Below are 24534 nucleotides of genomic sequence, written 5' to 3'. Positions count from 1 at the left end.
CCCGATGTGTCTGGGGACTCAAACTATGTGCTCACCTTTAGGAAATCTGACACACACAAAAAAGTCAGGATATTAAACTACTCTGGCTACTTTTTACAACTTTTTCCAATACAGTGCCTCAAGAAAAACAATCTTAGGTATAAAGCAGACTGCCTGAAAGCAGAAACAGAACAATGATCATGATACACAAGGCCTTAATCCCACCTTCTAATGAGCTCCAAAAGTAGCAGTCTCTACCTAACACCAAAGCAAAGTTAGTACATTGAAAAGGAATGGAGAGACCTAGAAGGGTCCAGGACTGAAGAACCCCAATAACCCAGGGTCCTCAGAAGTATCTCTCGTCCGTTATTACCCACTCCACCCCCAACCATGATAAGCCCATAATCAAATGAGCTGCAGCCTGGAGGTAAGGGGGCCAACTGGCACCTTAAGCAGAAAGGCAGAGCTCCCAGGCCTGCTGGAAAAAACTGAAAGCAATCACCAGGGCAGAGTTCAATTCAAACACTGCAAGTTCTATTAACAGCCAATACAGTTTCATTAATATTATAAAAATAACTTGAATCTATAAACAGCTAAAAGACTTCTACATTGTTTTGCCAGAAAAACTCCAAGTCTGGCAAAGAGAAGCCTCAGTACCTAATACAATTCCGGGGTATCCACAACTGCTCTACAGAGAAACAGGCTGCTAGACTAGCATAGCTGCAGTCAGGAGAGTCCCCTCCATGATCTCCCTTAGGGTACTATCAAAGACAAAAGGCAACGAACAAGGCAATGCATCCCAGATGCAGCAGGCACAGCCAGGGAAGGGCAGGCTGGCTGATCCGGAATCCCCAGTGCAATGGAGAAGTTAGTCCTTGTTAGTCTTCTTCAGGGAGAGGCTGGACTTGCAGCCTGTGGACCCTACTTTTTCTTTCCCAAAGCCAAATTTTCCTTCAATTGTAAGTATCTCAGAAGGTTTGCCATACAAACACCTAAACAAACATTCTTGAAGAAAAAACATAAATTTTAAAAATGCCGTAAGAGACCAGGAAGGTAAGGGGGATCAAATTTTTTGGTAGTATTTACTACTGCCTTAAAACACACAAAAGTACACACACACATACATACACATACACACACACTCTCTCTCTCTCTCCCTCTCTCTCTCTCTCCTTGGACCAAAGATAATAAAAAGCATAGCTGTAAAAACACAAAACAAAATTTCATACAAAATCAATATGATATGGAGAGACCAAAGGACATGTGAGTGTGCTAAGTATTTAAGAGGAAGACATATAAATTTGAAAGTTTACTAAGTCAACTGGGATACGAAATACTAAGTTAGGAACAACCATGATAAATTCAGTGGAATACATAGTACCAAATAAGCAACATCCATCTACATTCCCAGATGCATTCTACTGCAAAAAAGCAAAAACTTCATAGAACATTATCCCAGCAATGCTTACTTGCTGTTTAAAACAAAAACACAAAAACCTTGCCTAAACATTGTTTTGATGACATTTTTAAAAGCTAATTGTATGATTTTAAATCATTTTTTACTGCCAACATGAAACTTTAAAAAATTAATTATTTTTAACATTATGCATATGTTGTATAGCAAGTTTCGCTACTATCCAGCTAAATATTTTCAAGACCACAACCACATTTTCTTTGTTATTAAATCGAGAAACTCCTCTGATATCTTCTGACATCCACAAATCAGATATATTTCCAGGAGAAAAAGAGTCTGAATTCAGGAGGAACCTGATAGAAAACAAAAGGTGACGAACACCTACATGCTTATAAAGAAGGAAAAGGAAGAAAGGAAAGGCAGAAGAATATGCTAGTAAACAAAGAAATGTGAACAGTTGTAAATAGAAAATTTTAAATAAGCTTTCAGAGAGAAATAGTGCTGGAAAGGTTACCATAAATAGGTACCATAAATAATCACCACAAGTGAACATTTTATTCTCCACAAAGAAGGCCCAACAAGTTGTCATTTGAACGAACCAGCTGACAGAGAATCAAAAATTCAAAAGAAACCAATTTGCAGAACTGATACTTAGACTCTCTCATCCTGAACAGTAGCTTTTAAAGGAAACACGGTATCATATTGTAAAAGTCTTGGAGGAGAAAAAGACTAAGAGGATGGTATCAGTCAAGGACCAACTAGGCAACGAAAATCACTCAATGTATTCATAATTGGGAATTTAATACAGACAACTGGTCACACATATGACAAAATAGCTAAGAAGCCAAAACAGGAAACGTGAGGCAACCTACTGGATTAGCAAATGGCAGGAAGCCATTACTACCCCTGGGCTAGGGAGACAGGGAGAAGGGCAGGGTGCTGCGGTCACCTAGCACAAATTGGAACGCCAGTGGAGCTGCCCAGGGGAAGTTAGGACCACGGAGGAAATGCAGCTGCGGACAGAGAGAGGAAGAGAGCATAATACTCTTCCCTTTCTCCCATCTTCCCTTTCAATTTCCCACCAGCACCTCCCAAACTCAGCCAGAAGGCAATTGACATGGCAGCCTGCGAAACAGACAAGGAGCAGTCCCCTTGCAAGAGGGAGCAGGAAGGAGCAATGAGATAAATGGAAGGTATGCGAGAGCCAGCAGGCCTTGGACTGGCGTAAATTCAGCAAAATAATTTTAAAATGTAAAAAGTTCAACACTGGTGATTGTTTTGCAGTTATACATCCTATACAAACGTCCAAACTTGAATTAATAAAACCTTTTCTAAGAAATTGTTATCTCACTTGGACTTGAAGTTTAAGGCTAGGCACGATATGCTACAGTGACTCTAAGACTTGTCCAATACAGTATTAATTCTAATGAAGTTTCTGTAGTTGAATATGTTACTTTTTCAATTAAAAATAAACTCATTTTGAAAACTAAAAAGTCACTGTAAGGGAAAGTAATCTGACTAAAGTAAGAGTTTTCTTTTTCGAATCAGGTCAACCTCAAACATTTAATTCATATGCCCTGGAAAAATTAAAACCATACCATTTAAATCTGCATTTTCAAATCTGACCCAGACTATCTTCTCCTTTTCTTCTGTTAGAGGTGTTCCACTGTAAGCCTGCATAGTAAACAGAAATGTTTGAATGAAAATAGCTCAAATTTTACTGATGTTCAAAACAAAGAGTAATTTAAATAACGCCAACCCTATTCCCCTCTAACCTCACCAATCCTACATCTTGAGAACTAGCACATTTTGTAATATTTTTACTCCCAAAGAAAGTAATCCAGGAGTCTTGATAATCTTGGTCAAAAAAGGGTTTTTAACCTAACCCAAATACAATGATCACAGTTTACAGCATCACAGTAATTCAAAGACACTCAAGACTAAATTACCTCCTATACTGGTCAACAAATAAAGCTTAAGAAGTAAACCAAACTACCACACATATTTAGCTCCCAGGTATTTATGATCAGGCAATTACACTCTAGCTAGAATTTTCAAGAGTATTATTCTGCTAACCACCAGTTTCAGGTGGAGGACACAAGCCAGGGTGGAGGACACAAGCCAGAGTTGAGAGGTGGGGAAAAAAAAGTATTACTTTTTTAGTCTCTTATCCAGCCTCTAGACACAACCTTGCAAGCCTGCAAGGGTCACTAAGATAAGCATAAACTGCCACGAAGTCATAGGAAACATATCAACGGTACCTATCAGTATTCAAAGGGAGTCATCTTGCTACAAAGCAAATGTTTTTATTTAAAATTTTCTAGAATTTCTAGATTGTATATATTTACAAGTACTCAGAATGTCAACAAAAGAGCTGCAACACTGTCAGTTATATGGTGGTAGTCAGTTCACAGAACAATTCTTTACTATAAGCTGTATCAAAAGCTGATGAAGGATTTGCTGGAGGAACCCATGTGTTTGAGCGGCTCAGGATGGCTGGGTAAAACTATCGCAAGTAACATTCTTGTCTTAAAAAACTATTTGTTGTAGGGGGAGGGTGTAGCTCAGTGGCAGATCGCACATTTAGCAAGCATGAGGTCCTGGGTTCAATCCCCAGTACCTCCACTTAAAATAAATAAATAAACCTAATCCTATCCCCATTAAAAAAAAAAAGTTGAAAAAAAAAGCATACAAAAACCACCATTCCATATGTAATATGTGTTCTACGTGACCTGTTTATATTTCCATGTCAGTTTACAGCCCTTTTCTTGTGCCACACAAGGTTAATGGCCATTGAAAATATTACTAAAAGATGGGGTTACTTTAATAGTAGGTTTATTATACAAAAAGAAAAGTTATCTTATACATCCTTATGATTTCAACTGTCTTTAAAAAAAAAAAAAACTCGAGGTGTGTATAGGGCAGTTAATTCCTTTGGAGAAAAGGAAAACCTGCACTAGAACCAACTAATTCATCAACTTTACCTCCTACCACCTCATCCTCACGTTCTTCGTTGGTCCTGCTCTTTTCATCCTTGAAAACTCTCCTTTTTAAAAATAAACTTTTTATTTGGGAATAACTAGATTATTAAACACAGGACAAGGAGTTCTTATATACCCCTCAGCCAGATTCCCCTAATGTTAACTGTCTAATCTAACCAAATTTTATGTTACCATGGTACATTTGTCAAAACTACGAAACCAACACTGGGGCATTACTATCAGTTAAGCCCCAGACTTTGTTCGGATTTCACCAGTTTCTCCACTGATGCCCTTTCTCCACCCCTGGACCCCAATCCAGGACACCATGTTGCATTTAGGACCACTATATCAGACTCTCCCTTAATCTGGTAAAGCAATAACACATTTCCGAATCTCCCATCCAGCAGATTTATTATAAAATTGTTTATCACCTGTGTCCGTCAACATTCTCCCAATTCCTCTGCAACATTTGCAAGATGCTCTCCTTTGATTTCTGGCTGATATGCAGCAAAGGACGAGGTTAAAAGAGGCCGTTCAGTGTGCCGGGATTCTTAAACTTCTTTTCCTCCCCCTTCAGGGGGAAACAAGACTTTCACAACGCGGCTTGCATACTTTTGCTATGTCTTCAAGTTTTCCTTTCTCCTTAGCAGACATAGTGCTCTTTACTAAGCGTTTGAGAATATTCTGTTAAGCTGATGGAAACATCTGAGTGTTGCTTCTTGTGTGCCTTCCTGCAGGCTGGCACAAAAGCACGTGACACATCATTTTGCCGCTCAGCTTTTTATAATACTCTTCGCTCGTGTTTAGATACGTTGCTGTCAGTGAAGCACAGACTTCACTGTTTGGTGCCCACTCGGCTTTCATTGGCTATCTTAATGGAAATTAGTGTACTGCCACGCAAAAGTTTGTTTTTCCCCCCAGCACTGATTGTAAGCCCTCTTCTTCAACCAAGATCTGACTGCTCTAGCTCTCGTGTTCAGAGTTGAAGCTTTCACCCCATTATTGAGCACAGGATTTGTTTATCTCTCCTCTTATTCCTTATCTTGTTTCTAACACATATACACATAAGCACAAACTTACTGTCGAATTTTAAAAACCAGTAACAATCACTGTAGATACGCTGTTTCATTTATTCACCGTAGAGAAAAAGAACCTCCATTGTGTGCTATTGTCAAAAGTATAATTTTTAATTCCAGCAAATTATTCTATAGGGACTATGTATCATAATTTGCTTGTCTGCTACTGTCATATGGGCTGGCTACAATTTTTTTACACTGAAAAATGTCAAAATTTCTGACTGAAATGAAAAATTCTAAGCTTTAACCTTTTTCTTTGATGACATTTCTTTTAAATAAATTTTCATAAGCAGAGTTATATCTAAGGGCACAGCTTAGGGATTCCACCAGCCATCAATGACATCTGTTAAACACAGTGGGAATTCACTCTATATGTGGCAGCTCAAGAAGCCAATACCAGTCTAACAGCACATTTTCTCCCTTTTTGGAGACCCAGAGAATAATTTCCAGGCCTCATGAATTCAATGATTCCCAGAATAGGGCAGAAGTTGGAACATAATATTAGCAAAAAAAATACCATTTTCTAAGTGGCTGACTAGAAGTGCCAATGGAGGATTCTGGATTAAATGTGGGGAAAAAAGAGAACATGGGTCACCAAATGTGGCCCACCACCTGTGCTCTTAAATAAAGTTTTATTTTAACACAGCCACACCTTTTCCTTTACGTAAAAAAAAAAAAAAAAAGCAGTGCTGAGTAGCTGTGACAGAGACTGTATGAACTGCAAAATTTATCTGGCCCTTTACAGCAAAGTCTGCTGACTGCTACCCTAGATCACGAAGCCTTAAGAATAGGGACTGAGAATTGACTGTACTTCAATTAAAAAAAAAAAAAAAGAAGAGGTCCAAGTACCCTCCCAGCCTAACACAGTGCCTGGCTCATAGTGGGTACTCAGTAAAACATCTACTGCCTGAGTATTGGCTTTCTTTCCACAGTAATGACAATAATGACATGCATAACATAAATTTCTTAAATGAACATTCTAATTCTTAGATTTGTGACTACAGCTTCACTTCCACATTTACTTAACTCTGATCCAAATCTTCATAGTCAATTGTACAGATTATCCCCTTTCTAATGTATAATCCTCATCAAAACGACCTTAAACATCTACCTTCCAGCATTTTAACAGTTTTATCAGCCCCCTGTTTTCCATCTATTACTCCATCTAGTATTCTTATTTCTCTGGCCATCTCTCCACTATTCCCTCAAAGCCTCTGACTGCAGCCTCTCTCCTCCAGCCAGCAAAAACTGCATGTGACACAGGGTTTCCACTAGCACAAAAAGTGTCTTTGTAAAAATTTGATAAAGGGTCAATCTAGAAGCAGACAAATTACCAAAATTGTGAAATGCCCCTTCCTTGGAACCAGCCTCGTGTCAGGGCTCAGGGTTTGAGGAAGATGCAGTTTGTAGAAGAGTAAGTTGGATCTCAGCCCCAGATTGCCATCCAAGCCGGGCTGTACAGGGTACAAGATGCTACAGCTCTGCTGTCTGCCATACCCAGCGAGGCAGTGTCCTCCAACATCAAACACCCAGCCTTTCCATTCATTTCAATTAATGCTACTTCCAATGTCCTTTGGAACGTGACTCTTTCACTCTTTCCTTGCTATGCATTCCCTTAGCAACTAAATATTCAGTCAGTACTCCCATGTGTAACACTTACTGATATGTTGCTATTATCTCTGACTGTTTCAAGCAACTTGACTTCCCTTCTTTTCTCAGCTCCTCAAAGCAAGCAATCATGTATTTTTCCGTACGTGCCCCCCACACTTTGTCACCGTGGTCTGTTTTCATTAAAGTTGACTGAACATAATCTAGGAATAACAGCATGCCTTGATACTTTCTCCTATTTGACGAATACAATTTGTTTAATACAACTGAAATCTAGACTTTATAGACTTTTCTAGGACTTTCTTATAAAGCTGGGACACTGGACCTATGAATGTCCTTTATGAACAGTGCAGTTTATAGATGCCGTGGCAGTCAGAACGCTGACATCACCACAGGAGAAGACACAGAAACCTTTCTCTTCAGTAGTTCCACTAAACAGGGCCTCCCAACGCTACTGCATCAAAAGAATCACCTGAGATTTTTACTAGAGACGCAATGCCACCTCAATTCCACGGAGTCAAATGCTTTGGGAGAGAAGCCTGGAAATTATTATTTTTAACAAGTGTGCCAAGCGATAATCTCTGATAATTTAAGTCTGGGCGACAGGGCACTAGAGATGCTCCCAAGAGGGCCACTCTCATTCTTCATTCTTACATTTATATAGACGGAACAGTAAAGGGCTTCCTCTCTTAGAGTGAACAAGGCAAGTGCTACTTGGCATAAAAATTCCTGCTCAATATGAAATGGTGCAGATTTGCACTTGGTATGGTATTTAGTTAATACAATATCTAATTATATTGCTTTTTTCACGTCTGACAGGTAACATTTAACCAGGAAAAGAGAAAGATTTTGGAAACAGAACCCAAAAAGAGAGTCCCACGTCCCATCTCTCAGTAACACCTCACCTTGATTCCTCTCAGTAAAGCAAGTTCTGAGGAATAATTTTTGTGCCTCTGTCAGCATAAAACCAAGGCACATCTAATAATGACAGCAAGTACAGTTTCTCCTGCTGGGCATGTTTTGCATGCTGGGCATGCAAAAACATCAAGTCTTTCCGAAGTGGATGGTACTCATGTCAAGTTTAGGAAACAGTCTTTCAGAGCTTTCCTGACTAAGAGTAAAACCTACTATTTCTGAAACCACACAGACACTTACCTGAGGCACAACATCCTGCAGAAAAGTCACAACGCTTTCCATGTAAGACTGCTCCCTGAAAAAGGGTGAAAGGGATAAAACTGATTACGACAGCTTCCTATGAAACATGGAAAAGCTCTTTCTACAAGCCCTAATAAAGTTATTCAGAATATTTTTAAAAAAGAAAAAAAGAAAAAATCTCTCATCACCTAATAATTCTGCTAACCTGCTTTCTTAATTTCTTCGTATGTTATTAAATGCAAATGAGATTTAAATTTTGTAAAACATTCTCTCTTCTTAAAAGTCACACGCTCTTATTTTAATATGAAATCGTATTTGAAAGAGTCATGACAGAAGACTTGGCTAAAGCAGGACCTTCCTCTTGAGTCAGAGCAGAAGAATGCCCTAGTTAGAGCAAGAAAAACTTGCTGATGACTCAGTATTTAGTAACCTTCTCCTTAAACTGGTAATGAACCTAGTCCCTTACCTGTATATAGCAAAATGAACCTGTATTTTGCTGCAGACACAGGCATTAGAAGGAGTTAAGAAATCCTCACAGAACTTTGGCACACAGAAGACAAGGGAAAATATTAGAATGCATAAAAGTGAAGAACTATTAAGGAAATGAAGATATTTTAAATGGGAGATATACAGACGTCAGCAAGTGGAGAAAAAATATCAAATCAAGCTCATGTCAGGGAGATGTGAAAAATTATATTTGAAGAAAATAAGGTGAATTGTCCTAAACCCTATATATAAGAAAGAAAGAAAGAAAGAAAGAAAGAAAGAAAGAAAGAAAGAAAGAAAGAAAGAAAGAAAGAAAGAAAGAAAGAAAGAAAGAAAGAAAGAAAGAAAGAAAGAAAGAAAGAAAGAAAGAAAGAAAGAAAGAAAGAAAGAAAGGAAGAAAGAAGGAAGAAAGAAAGGAAGGAAGAAAGCAAGGAAGAAAGCAAGGAAGAAAGCAAGCAAGCAAGCAAGCAATATCCCTTAAGTATCTACAAAAAATGATTAGGCTTTTAAAATTTTTTGATTAGGCCTACCTGTCCAACTTCATTTTTCTGCCACTCTCCTAACTAACTATGCTTCAGTCATATGCAACTTCAGTTCCTAGAATACACCAAGCTCCTCTTTGAATCAAGACCTTTACACCAGCTTTCTCTCTGTCTGGATTCCTTCCCAAACTGTTCCCTCCCTTCCAGATCTCCAGCTTGTCTTACCTCCTCAGAGAGCCCTGCCCTGATGGCCTTAAGTCATAGTCCCCATTGTCACTCTCATAGCACACTGGGCACTGATCAGAGCCTGAAATTACTTATTCACGATGTCCCCCATTAGAATGTAAACTTACAGAAAGGAATCCATCTTTCATATTTCCCTTATATCTCCAGAATCTATAAGCCAGTACTTAGGCAGAGTGGATGGCTCAAGCATTATCAGCATTATTTCTTAAAAGAATATTGAATAATTAATAATAATAATAATAATAAAGTGAAGAACTTAAAAAACACTAAAATGGTGGGGGATATCTTAAAAAAAAAACCCACTAAAATTATGTACTGCATAACAAAAAGCAATATATGTCAAATACCACATGGTGAGGCAGCTCTGACTACCACACAAGGACACAGACTTGGAGACAAATTGCCTGGGTCTGATCCAGGTTTCCCTTCTTGACTATTACCAAGGACAACTTATTTCTCTCTGCTTTGGTTCCCTCATGTGTAAAATGAAGACTGAAGTAGGGCCTAACTCGTAGCTAATAACATGCTTTTCCTGTTGCCATGGATCACAGTTAGCAAAGAAATATAGCCCTGGGAAACGCAGCACAATGGCAAAATACCACATTATACGTATACTTTTGTTAGTCTGAGAAGGCAGTCTTTATGTAACATGCTAAACTGCCCAAGGGAAAGCATCCAAAATGCTACAATTCTATCATAAACATTTGAAAAGGTAGAAAACAAGTTTCATCTCCTTAGCCAGGTATTCAAGGGTCTGAATTGTCCACCTCAACCTCCTTTAAATAGGTCAACTCTCCTAGATTTCATTTATGAAAACTGCTTGTCTTTCCCACATCCACTCACTCTATTCCCTTTGCCAAAAATGTGCTCCTGATTCTAAATGCCCAATTTCTTTTCAGCCTTTAAAGTACACTACAAATGTTAGCTTCTTCATGAAATCTTTTTGACCTAAAATCCTAAAAAACTCCCACTAAAATTCTCCCTCTAAATTCTCATGCTGTTAGGCTGGCACCTTTTTTATTGATTATAGTGCTTACAAACACACACATCTTAAAACACATTAGATTATAAGCTCCTAGAAAGTATAGATATGCTTTGTCAAAGAATGCTTAATATATAGAAGTGAGGGGGTGAGGGTATAGCTCAGTGATAGAAGGTGCGCTTAGCATGTGCGGGTTCAATCCCCAGTACCTCCATTTAAAAAAAATTTTTTTGAAATGTATTCTTTTTTTTTTTTTTTGAGTAAAGGTAGACTTATTTAGAGAGATGCATCAAAAGGCAAGAGAAAGGCCACAAGGTGTGGGGGTTGGGTGCTCAGATTAGAGTAAAAGTAGGTACACGCTCCATAGACAGAGTGCGGGCCATCTCTGAAGGGGGTGGGGAGAGAGGGAGAGAGGGAGAGAGAGGGAGAGAGAGGGAGAGAGAGGGAGAGAGAGGGAGAGAGAGGGAGAGAGAGGAGGGGAGAGAGAGAGAGAGAGAGAGAGAGAGCGAGCAGCCTGAAATGTATTCTTTATAACACTGACTTTGAAACTTTCTGACTAGGACCTAGAGCAAGTGATACATTTTATATCACAATCTAGTAAACACACATATACATATGAATATATTTATGAGGGCATCACAAAACAATACTAACTTTCAACTGTATTTTCTATTATATTCCATTATTTCTTAAATAATGGTCCTGATCCACTAAATTGATTTAATGACCCACTAATTATTAAACCTGAGGTTTGAAGAAAACAGTACTCTAGGATTTAGCATAGTGTTTTCATGTACTCTGTAAATGTGATAAATACATCAACTGATCCTCCAATTATTCCTTTTATTTGGCCTTGGCAATATTAATCATCCTGTAGAGCCAAAATTAAATAGATTTTACAAAAGTAAGCAATGCTCAGAAAGGAAACCTGAAGGTTAGTTACCATTCTAAGTAATCTTTCCTGCATCTATTAGGCTTATCTAAAATTTGCTTACGTGACAGCCTGGGGGCGAACCACAACACCACCAGTACAGCGACTGGGTCTTCTGGGGGAATCTGTAGCCATTGTTTCATTCACAAAACCTGTTTCCAGAACAAAAAGAGAAAAACAGATCATTATCTTTGGTGGGTAGCTTATGGTTGCTCATTAGAAATCCCTTGTCAAAAATACCTTAAACTTAAGAAACTTTCTTAGCAATTCCTATTACACCTTAAAGAGGAGAGGGCGGAAGAGGACAAATAGATTAAAAAGTTTTCAAATTACTGAGACTTTTTCTTTTGCACCAAGCCTCAGAACCACAGAACAGGTTAAGACTCCTGCAGGATCCTTTGATCTACTGTTAACATCAACTCAAAAGGGATGGAAAGTTTAGCAGAGAATCACTTTATAAAAACAAATGTGCTATCTCTGTGAGCCAAAAATCAAAGAATTTATTGAAATCTCATGTTGTGGATAATGAAAATACACCTGGTACAATATTTTAAAGCCAAATCGAACACTGAAGTAATACTCTCCAACTGAGGCTGTTGGGAATCTACGAGTAAGACTGAACATTTTAACTACATATGGTGATGGATGTTAACTAGTCTTATTGTGGTGATCATTTCACAAAATATACAAATATCAAATCATTATGTTGGAATCTGAAACTAATATAATGCTATATGTCCTTTATATTTTTTTAAAACTGCACAGTCATAATTTAACAAGATTTTTAAAATCTTATTTGTTAAACCCCTTGCTATTGTAATCCAATCACCAGAGTCTAAGTAAGTAAAAACATATATGATGTTAGAAGCCCCTTATCCTTTCCAGGGACCTCGCTGAATCCTGATCCTTGAATGCTTAATAAGAGTCTGAATCACTGGAGGAGGTTGTAAAAGCATGGAATGCATTTGGCTACGGTTAAAAGGGACTACACTTTAGACAGCAATACTAAAGATCTCTTAACAGGGCTCAGGAAAGCCCACAGGCTGGAACTAATGTTGAAAGCCCCTAAAACCATCTCTTCTAAGCAGGGATATGTGAAAACTCGCAAACTGATGAAGTCCCATCTGCTACAACCAAAACACCCTTTGCCCCAACTAGCCCAGGTGCTCCTTCCTCAGTGGGTACCTTCACCCCCAGCCCCTCAGCCCTCTCATTTCCATTCCACCCTTTATTTCCCATAACACAGCCTCCCAAGAACTGTCCTTTAAGGGCCCTGTCTCCTGAGGAAGACCCTCGCCAGCCCCTAAGGCCCCACTCTCCTGAAAGACAGGAGCTCGGCGCTACCCACTTAACCTCCACCGCTGCCCCCCGCCGCCCTCTGGCCCCTGGCCCTGTCTCCCCTCCCCCTCCAACCCCGACAGCTCTCCCTCGTCGAATGCCTGCCAGCCAAGCCCTCTCCCCTCACGGTGCTAGTCGCTCGTCCTCGCAAAGCCTCCCCAAAGCCACAGCGCCGCCAGCCCTCTCACCGGCCGCCCCGCCGGTAAACGCTGCTCTCCAGCTCAAGGCTCACTGTTTGGAGTCTCCCCTCGTGATTGACGGTCACCACTTCCTACCACGCCTCAGCGGAACTACCTTTCTAGCCAATCCCAGAAGCAAACTCGCCGAGGCCGGGCACCGCCCTTAGAGGTCAGCTTCGCCAACCAGCAAGTGGAAAAGAGGCGGACCCGCCTCCTGATCTGATCCAATCCGCTGGGGCTCGAGGGAAAACAAAACAGTATGTAAGTTCGGGTGAAACCGAAGTGTCAGGTTAGGTTGCGAACGCAGGAAGGTGGGGAGGAGTTACAAACATGTCTGTTTTCCTTTGCACACAGCAACTTCGTGGCCTCATCAAAAAGCATCGGGCTGCAGAAACCTGTGCCCCTCACCCGGGCGTCTCAGGCTAGGAGCCAGACTGCAGGGGAACCGGTCTGTTTACATCGAATTCTCGCGACAACTGGTTCGAAGCTCAAAGCACGTGGACATGGCAGCTGCCAATCACTTTTAGTTGGCCAATCACCCGTCCCGAACCCGCCTTCTGTCCCACCCCTTTCGATGTGTTTACCTTCCGGGAGCCTAACCTGGCTTGCGCTGGTGGGCAGCCCTGGAGCCAAGGTGGTGGTCTGAATGAGGGGTGAGGGTGGTAATGTTGTCGGTTTGACTTAGGCGTGTAGACCATGCCTGACTTCTACCTTACCTGTTTACACTTACTTCCCCTAAAGAACAAATGGAGATCTCGCTGGTTTCATTCCGTCAGTTACATTTCTCATAATAATGATACTATTTATTGTTTTATTGAGTGAACTCTCAGCCCAGTACTAAGCACTTCATAAGTATTATCAAATTTAATAAGTAAGTAGGTTAGTAGTAAGGTTTAGCACATTGGAATAGAGAATGTAGACAAATTACCTCACCGGAAATATGCAGTTAATCAGGTGGTGGAGAGATAGATATAGATACAGATATAGCCAAGAAACCACTCATTTGCTCCTGATGCTCAATTAGTTCCAATAAAAAGGACACCCAAAGTGATATTTATCAGGCTAATTAAAAGATTTTGGACATTCATCTTCTTCCACTACACAAATTCCCAGCACTATCAGCCATTTAAGATTTGCTTCCTTCATTAAACCCACTAAAAAAGGAATCTTTCCAATATCTTGAATTACCTTTTGTTCTTATTGCTATCAATGGCTTACTTCCTTGTTGTCTTTGAAATGTTTTTTGGTTGTTTCCCTAATGCATGTCTCATTTTCTCCCACTAGAAATTTAAACTCCTCCTTCGCATTAGTAGACTAAGAATTTCACATTGTTGAATCCCCCTTAACACCTAACAACAGATAGTTGGTTTAACAACAAATATTTTAAAACCAGACTTCTTTGAATTAAATAATTATTATTCTCATGTTGTCCCTGACCCATGAATAAAGAGGAAATCCACCTGCAGCAACATGGTTGGACCTGGAGATCATCATTCTAAGTGAAGTAAGCCAGGGAGAGAAATAAAAACATTGTATGACATCACTTATGTGTGGAATCCAAAAAAAAAAAAAAAAAAAGAAAGACACAAATTAACTTACCTACGAAACAGAAACAGACTCATAGACGTAGAAAACAAACTTATGGTTACCAGAGGGGAAAGGAGGTGGGATGGGATTAATTGACAGTTTGAGATTTGCAGATACTAACTACTATATATAAAATAGATAAAAAAAACAAGGACCTACTATATAGCACAGGAACTGTATCAATATCTTATAGTTACCTATAATGAAAAACAATATGAAAAGGAATATGTGTGTGTATATATATGACTGAAACATTATGCTGTATACCAGAAATTGATACAACATTGTAAACTGACTGTACTTCAGTAAAAATAAATAAATGAATAAAAAATAAATAAATAAATAAATAAATGTTAACTATAGCTTAGAAACAAACACAAAAACAAAAAAGGAAATCCAGAGGAAACCAATAGGTTGTAACTATAAATGAATAACCAGCATTCGCATAAGGTTTTTCAGTTTAAATAGCTGTTTCTTATTGGGCCCACTGACTTCCTTCAAAGTCCAACGACCCCCATTCCGGGGCTCTCAGATGTGTGGCAGTGATCCCTCAACAGATAAAGTACATTCTTACTGGGTGTCTTTCCCCTAACAAACTAATAGCCCCAAATAATGCTCAGGCTGGCTTGTTTTAGCCCACCTTATCAGAGTCAAATCCCACCGCCCTTCAGGGACCCCAAGCCTCTCACCTCACCTGCAAACAATCAGAGACTTGTGCACAAGAGGATCAGGCACCTTGTGACCCGACCTTATAAAAGACCCCAGCAACTCGGTGTTCATGCAGGCATCTCTCACCTGTGCGCCTACTGTTGCCTACAGCAGCATAACTATTGAACTCTTCCCTTGTTCTTCACCTCGGCACTCACACAGGCACCCCTTGTCTGTGTGGCCTGCTGCTGTCTATGACAGCGTACCCCTAATAAACTCCTCTCCATTCCCATACTTTATACCTCTGGTAGATTCTTTTACCAACCCACGTCACCATGTCACCAACTGGCTGCCCCATTGTGTCTACAACATTTTATACACATCGCTAAATTCCATAACTCTTTCACTATTCCTCCACAAAACTATGGGTGGGGGGGAGGAAACAAAATCACAAACACAAGTTCATTCCTTCAACAAATGTTTGAATACCTGCTAAGTGTCAGGCATGTTCTAGGCTATAGAGATACAGCAATTAACAAATCAACTGGGGGGAGGGTATAGCTCAGTGGTAGAGCACATACTTAGCATGCACAGGGTCCTCAGTTCAATCCCCAGTATCTCCATTAAAAAAAAAAACTAATACTAAATAAATAAATAGACCTAATGATCCCCCCCAAAAAATAAAATAAAATAAAATAAATTAAAAAAATTTTTAAAAATCAACTAATGTGTCCTCAGCCAGAGAATTTATATTCTGGTGGGAAGACAGAAATGCACACAAACAGAGAAATTCAAGCAGTGTTAAATGCTATAGGGAAAAAAAAAAAAAAAGCCAGATATATAGAAGTGGGAGATGACTTATTTTAGGTAATGTGGTCAGAGAAGGCCTCTCAGGAGATGACATTTGAAAAGACTTCAGTGAAGTAGGTGAGAAAGCTGCTCTGAAGGAAAAGCAGTCCAGACAAAAGAAACAACATAGCACAAAGGCCCTAAGAAAGGAATAAATTTTGAAGAAGAATGAGAAAAACAGTTTAAAGTTGAAAGAAAGTGAATTAAATAGAAAATGATAGCAAGCTAATTAGGAGAGGTAAGCTGTGCCCAAATGAAGTACGGTGCTGGATGGAAATGAGGAGTTATAACTTGATTGTAAGGGTGGGAATCTATCAGAGGATTTTTCACTAGGAAATGTCATGCTCATTCTATCTACTAAACAGAGACTAAACTGTCATCAGCGTGGAAGCAGTGGGTCAAGTAAGGAGGCTGTTTCAGTAGAACAGAGGGGAGATGCCATCTAGAATTAGAACTAGAAGTAAAGCAGTAGAGGTAAAAAGTTATCAATCTTAGAATATTTTGGAAGAAAGAATTAAAAGAACTTGATAATGGGTTGTATGTGGGATAGAAGGAAAACAGAGAAACAAGAATGATGCCTGTGCTTTGGGTTTGAGCAACTGAGTGATGACGCTTAGAGATAGGATGAACCCTGTTTTTTATACATTTTTTTAGTGGAGGTGAATTTCTGTGCCCTGAATTCATTCTTTGTAAATTGTGGAAAGAATATTGTGAGCCTCCTAAGATTTTTAATGAGGTGTAAATAAATTTAAAATTCTTAGCACCAATTAGAATTTCCTCCAAATTAACTAGTTCTAATTACTACTTAACCAACTATTTCTAACTACTCCATTTTTTTCTCCATAAAGATAGTGTGTAATTCTCAAGCACCACTCGGAGGGTTGGAGTACTCAGATGTATTACGCCAGCAGGCTCAGAGGGGCTTCTGCTCCGAAGCTCTGAGCACCTCCAAGAGGTGCGCATGAGGTTTTATAGGGTAAAGTACAAGCTTGGGGTATTCGGCCAATAGGCATGGAACAGCTTTAGCAGCATTATCATCACAAAAGTGGAGGTGGGGAGGCAGCAAACCAACATTCCAAAGCCAGATATGTATCTTTGAAAATCCAGCTGGCTAGCAAAAAAAAAACATAAACAGCAAACCAACACTAATTAACTTAGATTTACAAGTTAGTCCAGCAGAACTCAGATCAGTATTCCAATACTTAGACTTGTTAGCCCAGCCCAGCCTCTCCTTCACATTCCTAGACCTCTGAGTTATCTTGTTAGACCAGCCCAGCTTTTCCTTCACACATTAAAAAATAATAATAATAAATAGATAAACCTAATTACCCCCCAAAATTTTTTTTTAATTTTTTTAATTAAAAAAATTTTTAATTAAACCTTCTAGACCTGCAAAAACCAAAAACCTTGTAGACCTTGGATAGAATCCAAGGTTCTATCACCTCACATCTATCTAATTACAATAGTGCCAGCCATTTGTCTGTCCTGCATATTATTAGATAACTGTGGTTTCTAAAACAGTATTTCCCACATTGCTATTCAAAGTGCTAAGTATTTATTATCTTGGGTCCTTTCAGCCTAACCCGCAGGTCTCATTAATCCACTCTGCTCATTATCAGGCCCAGCAAACTTTCTAAAGATACAATGATTATTTTCCTTTACGTTTTCATTCTCATGAGACTAGTATCTATAAAGTGGCCATGTAATTTATCATCCTAACCAGGAACCCTTCATGAAATGAGGCTCTATTAATAATTATACCCAAAAATTAAGGTAAAGACTGCCCCAGGTGAACCATGAATTATGGTTATGCTTTATCTGTGATACATTAGTACTACTTTAAAACTCTTTTCTACATGATTAATAGATAATTCTATTGTCTATTTAGCTAAAATGTAAGCTCTTTTGCAAAAGGATTATTTGTTCATTTTCTATTCTTCATAATACTCTATTTACTAAATGGAGAAGATTACATGTCAGAACCCCAACAATTTATCCTGAAATATGGAGCTGGTATTTGTAAGTAAAGATACCAGAAAGTAAAACTATTGACAAAGACCAAAAATCGGTTTCATCAACTTTTTTTTCAGTTGAAGTATAGTCTGTTTATAGTGTTGTGTTAATTTCTGGTGTACAGAATAATAGTTCAGTCATATATATACGTACATATATTTGTTTTCATGTTTCATCAACTGTTTTTAATGATGCCCAGGGCATAATTTACCTTCCCCTCATATACATAACCCTGGATAAAAATTGTTTTAAAGCTGAGAAAACTGAATTTGTAGTAACAATTTTAGGAAGCTAAAAATTTAATAAGAATATTAGGTAGCATTTTTTTTTCGGACTCCTTGCTTGGCACAGTAACATTTTTAACTGAATCTGTAGTAATATTTTTTTTTGTAGTAACATTTTTGAAAAGCCATAATGTTAGGTAGCATTTATTGAGCTCTATATGCCAGTCATTGTAGTATTACTATCTACATTTTGTTGCCAAGTCCAAACTCGTTCTGCTCGCTGCATGACAGGCCAATAAATCAGGAGACGAGGTGTTGGGGCAAGGAATAGCAACTTTATTTAGAAAGCTGGCTGACTACGAGGATAGCAGACTAATGTCTTGGAGAACCATCCCGCTCTAGTCAGAATACAGGCTCCTTTTATACAAAAAATAAGGGAGGGTGTTTGGTTGATTGTTGTAATCTTCTTGCTGCAGGCATTCTTTGTTCTTGCAGCCATCCCCCTGGGCTAGGTCATGGTGTCCCTGTAAACCTCCAACAAAACAAAGGTTATTCTCTACTGTAATTTTACAGACAATGACCAAGACTCAAGAGGTTAAGCCATTTAGCCCCAAAAGCAAGCACTGTGGTAGAAATGCATGGACCCTAAAGCCCTGGCTTTCTGCCAGTAAAGAGGAGCCCCAAAGAAGGAGAAAGTACCATGCAGACTATAGAGAGGGAGGAGCTTAGGAACGTGATCCTATTGAGTACTTTGGCATGGATTTTTTTTTTCTTCCTAAGCCATTTTATGATCTAAGCCTGGCCACAATGCTTGCTCTAGAACAGGTATTAATGAGCTTAAGGGAGTGCGGGAGTGCTGGAACAAAGGAAAAACAGTCAAGACACAGTAGTTCAGAGATAAAACAGAGTCCTAGTGATGCAGCAAAATGGGGCAGCACGAGAGGATGGTCACGTCCCAGGTCTTGGTCGAGTTCCTGGGGCAAGTGAGGGTCCTTAGCTTCATGCAGGAAAGAATTCAAGAGTGAGCCATTAGTAGAATGAAGGTGGATTTACTCAGAGAGACACATACTCCATAGGACAGAGTGCAGGCTGTCTCAGAAGGTGAGAGAAAGCAACCAGGAGATGTTAGTTTTCATGAGTTCAGTAACTTCGTATGATAAGAAAGAGGAGGCTTATTCCAACTACTTTAGGGAAAGGGCTGGAATTCCCAGGACCTAGAACACCGCCCGCTTTTTGACCCCTTACTGGCAGCCTCAGAACTGTCATGGTGCCTGTGAGTGTGTCATGTACTATGCTAATATATTACAATGAGTGTATCATGAAGCTCAAGGCCTCATGGGAGTTGAATCTTCTGCCAACTTTGTGCTCATTGCTGTGTCATTCTTTTAATGGTTGTGCCCTGTCCCCTTCCTTCCTGACTTACTGGTTCCTACTCAAGGGATATACATAATAATCTGATACGTATTTTTGAGTTCTGCAGGAGCTAAGGCTGCTACCTAGGTGGAGGATGGAATGATGATGTTGACCTTTTCAATCAACTGAAGCTTGGACTCTGTCAATCTTTGCCCCAATTTTATGCTGAATTCTCCTCTGCTCAAGCCCTTTCATGACTATGCATATGTTCTTAGCTTAAAAATTCCCGTTTTGCCTTTCAAAGAGACACTGATTTGAGAAAGATACCCGGTGTTCTCCTTACTTGCTGCAAGTAATAAATCCTTCTTTCTCCCCATCTTTGCCCTGGTTGTGTCTTTTGGTTAAACATCCATCAAGAGATGAACCCAGTTTTTCAGTTAACAGCACCGAATGGAAATTTTAGAACTCAAAAATATAACAACAAAATCTGTAACAAAAAGGAAAATAGTTTAAAAAGAAACAAAGAAGGAAAAGAATATAATTCTGAAAAAAGTATTTTAAGAAATAATGTCTGAAAACTTCCTAAGACCTAAACTTACAAATTCAAGATGCTCAGCAAATTTCCAGCAGGAAAACATCAAAGAAATCCATATGCAAATACATCATAACCGTACTGTTGAAAACTGAAAACAAACAACAACAAATCTTGAAAGCAGCCAGAGAAAAACGATGTGTTACCTACAGGGGAACCATTTGAATGACTGCCAGTTTTTCATCAGAAATCATGGAGGCCAAAGGAAGTGGCATATATTTTTAAATTTATTTTTTTTGAAGTACAGTCAGTTATGTGGCAAATATTTTAAAGTGCTAAAAGAAAACAATTAAAAAAGGGAAACAATATTAAGAATGAAGAAAAAGCAATAGTAATGGTAGATATTTGGATGAATATCATAGACTATTCTCCTCGTGAGTTCTTTAAAATGTTTGATTTTTGATAGCAAAAACTGTATCATTGCCTAAGGTTTTCAATGTATAATCATCCTGCAGAATCCGTGGGGAATTTGTGCCAGGATCCGTGAGGATACCAAAATTCAAGGATGCTTAAGTCCCATATATATATATATATATATTTTAAATAATTTTATTCTAATTTTTCCCTTAGTGGAGGTACTGGGGATTGAACCCAGGACCTCATGCATGCTAAGCACATGCTCTACCACTGAGCCTCCCACCCCCTTAAGTCCCGTATATAAAATGGTGTAATATTTGCATATAACTTAAGTACCTCCTCTCATATACTTTAAATCATCTCTAGATTCCTTATAATACCTAACACAATGTAAATGCTATGTAAGCAGTTGCTTGCGTACAGCAAATTCAAATTTTGCTTTTTTTAACTTTCTGGAATAAAAAAAAAAAACGTTTTGATCCACAGTTGGTTGGATTCGTGGATGCAGAATCCACCGATACAGAGGGCTGATAGTATATAGCCATATAACTAGAACATAAAGAGAAGGTAATACAGTGTAAGTTTTCTACATCCCACTTTAAGTGGTAAAATATTGATTTTAAGTAGATTATAGAAGTTTGTATCCTGTAATCCCTAATGCAACCATTCATACTGCCAAAATATTTTGCCTCAAAGATTAAAAGTTAGGTTTTGAGGGGTAGGGGGTATAGCTCAGTGGTAGAGTGCGTACTTGGCATGCACGAGGTCTGGGTGCAATCCCCAGTACCTCCATTAACAACAACAACAACAACAACAACAACAGAAAGAAAAATGAATTAAAAAAATTTTAATTGGAAAACATTGGAAAAATTAAAAATAAATTTAGGTTTTCAGCTTTACTTAGTGACATTGTATATTTAGGGGAAAAAATACACTAAAATGCTTCACTTCACTAGAGGAATCTTATAGGTATCTGGAAGATGATTAAAATAACACTATTCATTAATGTTACCAAAACAAACCTAGTGCACAGCTTATGAGAGCAATGCTAAAACTCCTACATTTTGCATATTTATGCTTTTAACTTCTACATTGTGATGGACTGTGTCCAGGATGGCCCTGAATGATGCCCACCTCCTAGTATTTACGTCCTGTGTAGTTGCTTCCCACACTGTATCCAGGTTTGGTCTGTGAATTGATGACGTGAGAGCTTTGAGGTTAGGCTACGGAAGATACGTGTCTTCTGCCCTGTTCTTTTCTGGTATTGTTTGCTCTGGGGGAATATTGTGAGACACGCTATGGAGGGGCACATGTCGCAAGGAACTGAGGCCTCCGACCAAGAGATAGGTGATCATTGTGAGCAGCAGATCCTCCAGCCCTACTGAAGCCTTCAGATGCCTGTAGCCCTAATTGTTGTCTTGACTGCAAATGAGATAGGAGGGAATGGGGCAGGGCACAGACACTCAAGGAATGACAGCAATTTAACACCAAAATGGTGGAAGATTCAACTCCTAGTTGGCCTTGAGGATTAAGAGGTTTAACTTCTAGTAGACCTTGAGCTTCATTATATGCTCATTGTAACAGCGTGATAAATAACATGCCCGCAGGCACCATGACAGTCCCAAGGTTAACTGCAAAGGGGCAAAGGGCCAAAGAAAGGGTGGTGGCCCAATTCCTGGTAATCTCAGCCCCTTCCCCTAGGGCAGCTGGAATGGTCCCACCTGCAGGCGTGTGAAGCTACAGAGCCCATAAAAACTGACACCACCATGCTTAGCGCCCTTTTTCGCTCCCTCCTCTTTGGAGACGGCCCGCACTCTGTCTATGGAGTGTGTACCTACTTTTACTTTAACCTGAGCACCCAATTCCCACATCTCTTTCCTTGCCTTTCTCTTGCCTTACACTCTATGCAGTATGTATCTCTCTAAATAAATCTACCTTTACTCAATGGTGGCTCGCACTTGAATTCTTTCCTGCGCGAAACCAAAGACCCACACTTGGCGGGGCCCGTCCCAGGGGCTCAACCGAGACCTGGGACACGGCCCTCCTCAAGCCCCACATCCATTTTCCTGCATCACAACCACAGGAGACTGTAACCTAGCTAAGTCATTCCCAGATTCCGGACACTCTAACTGTGGGGATAATATCTGTTGCTTTAAGCTGCAAAATTTTGAGATGTTACAGTGCAGCAGTATGTAATTAATACCTATTTTAAGTCTTTTGAGGCATAAGGTAAATCAATAATTATCTGTTCTACAAAATATCTAAAAGAACCGGTGTGTTCACATGATAGTGATGTAAGAAATACGTATTTTGGTCTTTGTCCGAAGCTCCTGGCTGGGGATCCTAAAACCTAGGTGGTAAAAAGTGCTAGGAGTATCTTTTGTCTTTGGTTATCAGACCCAGGTTCCTAACATAGAGCCCCTAAATCCCTTGGAATTTCCTGATAGAGGAATCTTTTGTTAATTTAATGAGACAACTCTTTGTGGGCTCCTGGATAAGCTTCAGGTTGGGGCTGGTCAACAAGAAAACAAGCCATGATAAAAAGCTTGGAAATTTCACCACCTCACACCACCATCCTCCTGGGAGGTGAAGAGGCTAGAGACTGAGTTAATGATTGAACACGCCTACATAGAACTCCCTGAACTATGAGGCTTGGAGAGCTTCTAGGCTGGTGGACATACTCATATGCTGGGAGCGTGGTGCAACCCAAATCCATTGGGACAGAAGCTCCTGCACATGGGACCCTTCTGGACTTCCCTAATGTCTCTCCATCTAGCTGTTCATCTATATCCTCTACTACATATAATAAAGCAGTCAACGTGTTTCCCTGAGTTCTATGAGCCATTCTAGCAAATTATCAAACCTGAGGTGATGACTGTGGGAACCCTGATGTATAGTCAGCCAGTCAGAAGAGTACGTGAAATCTGGGACTTGCAACTAGAGTCTGAAGTGAGACTGAGTCCTTAACTTGTGTGATCAGATGGTAGTTCCAGATGGATAAGTGTCAGACAGCTGAATTGTAGGACACTCAGTTGGTGTCTGCAGAAAACTGGAGAATTTTTTGGTGTAGGAAAGCCCACACATCTGGCATCGTTAAGTATTATGAATGTGAATAAAGGAAGAAATGTTTGTTTTCCTTTCAGTGGACATGGTTAAGTAGCGGCATAGTTAAATAACTTCTTTCCAGAGTAGAATTCCAAAGAATGAGGAGGGGGAGTGTACAGCTCAGTGGTAGAGCGTGTACTTAACATGCACAAGGTCCTGGGTTCAATCCCCAGTACCTCCATTAAATAAACTAAAAAATAAATAAACCTGATTACCTCCCCCCCCAAATAAAAGAACAAAACATATAAAATAGAATAAAATAAATTTTAAAAATAAAGAATGAGGAGGCTCTGTAATGTACTGATATGGAAAATTCTTCAAGATATAAAATTAAGAAACATGTATAGTTGCATGTCTATACATAGATTGTCACTGAAAACACACACATAAAAAGGAGGGGAATTGTGGGCTACCGTGGGGACTGAGGTGCCATTTTATACATCATGAATTTTCCATCATGCATCATACTACTGATCTATACACTATAGGCAAATAAAATGTAATAAAAATAGCAGAAACATTAAAACATTATTTGGAATTGCATAGCATCGTCAACTCCTTAAATAGGCCTAAACACAGCCCTAGGAACACATACAGAAGAGCTAATATTAGCATTTTCAGTTAAATGTTTCAAACCAAGAACGTTTCCAGTATTAGATAGCTACTAGTATGGTATGGAACTGAACTCTATTACACCAAAAATGTGATCCAGAAAAGAATTAATGCTATGACATTTTATATTAAAAAACTAATTTGAAAAATAAAGATGGAAAATTCCTTCACAAAAAATTGACTTCAGAAGTGTATGCTACTTGCTATGTTATCTTGGAAAGATCTGAAAAACAAACTCTTTACTTTTGAAAAATTAGCTACAATTAACATTTCACCTGGACCACTGGTTCCCAATTAATACTCTTATGGAAAACAGTGTGCTTCCAAGAGGCAGTTC

General features: G+C 39.2%; 1 protein-coding gene across 24 annotated transcripts in view; it reads right to left on the bottom strand.

Annotated features, from left to right (window-relative positions):
- BCAS3 (BCAS3 microtubule associated cell migration factor) overlaps window positions 1–12977 on the bottom strand; it is a 483031-nt gene extending 470054 nt beyond the window's left edge. For 23 of the 24 annotated variants that reach the window (XM_032498340.1, XM_032498338.1, XM_032498348.1 and 20 more), the window contains exon 1: window positions 2992–3067. The gene's annotated coding sequence lies outside the window, so the exon portion shown is untranslated. Of the gene's footprint in view, window positions 1–2991; window positions 3068–8213; window positions 8269–11404; window positions 11493–12866 lie in introns of those variants that run through there. The other variant, XM_014552809.2, reaches the window with a different exon arrangement.
- Between the last annotated feature and the right edge of the window lie 11557 nt (window positions 12978–24534).

This window comes from Camelus ferus, chromosome 16 (assembly GCF_009834535.1).
Source record: "Camelus ferus isolate YT-003-E chromosome 16, BCGSAC_Cfer_1.0, whole genome shotgun sequence".
In the NCBI taxonomy this organism is placed as follows: domain Eukaryota; kingdom Metazoa; phylum Chordata; class Mammalia; order Artiodactyla; family Camelidae; genus Camelus; species Camelus ferus.
Note: the sequence above shows the minus strand (reverse complement) of the source record. Positions and strands in the feature narration are given on the sequence as shown.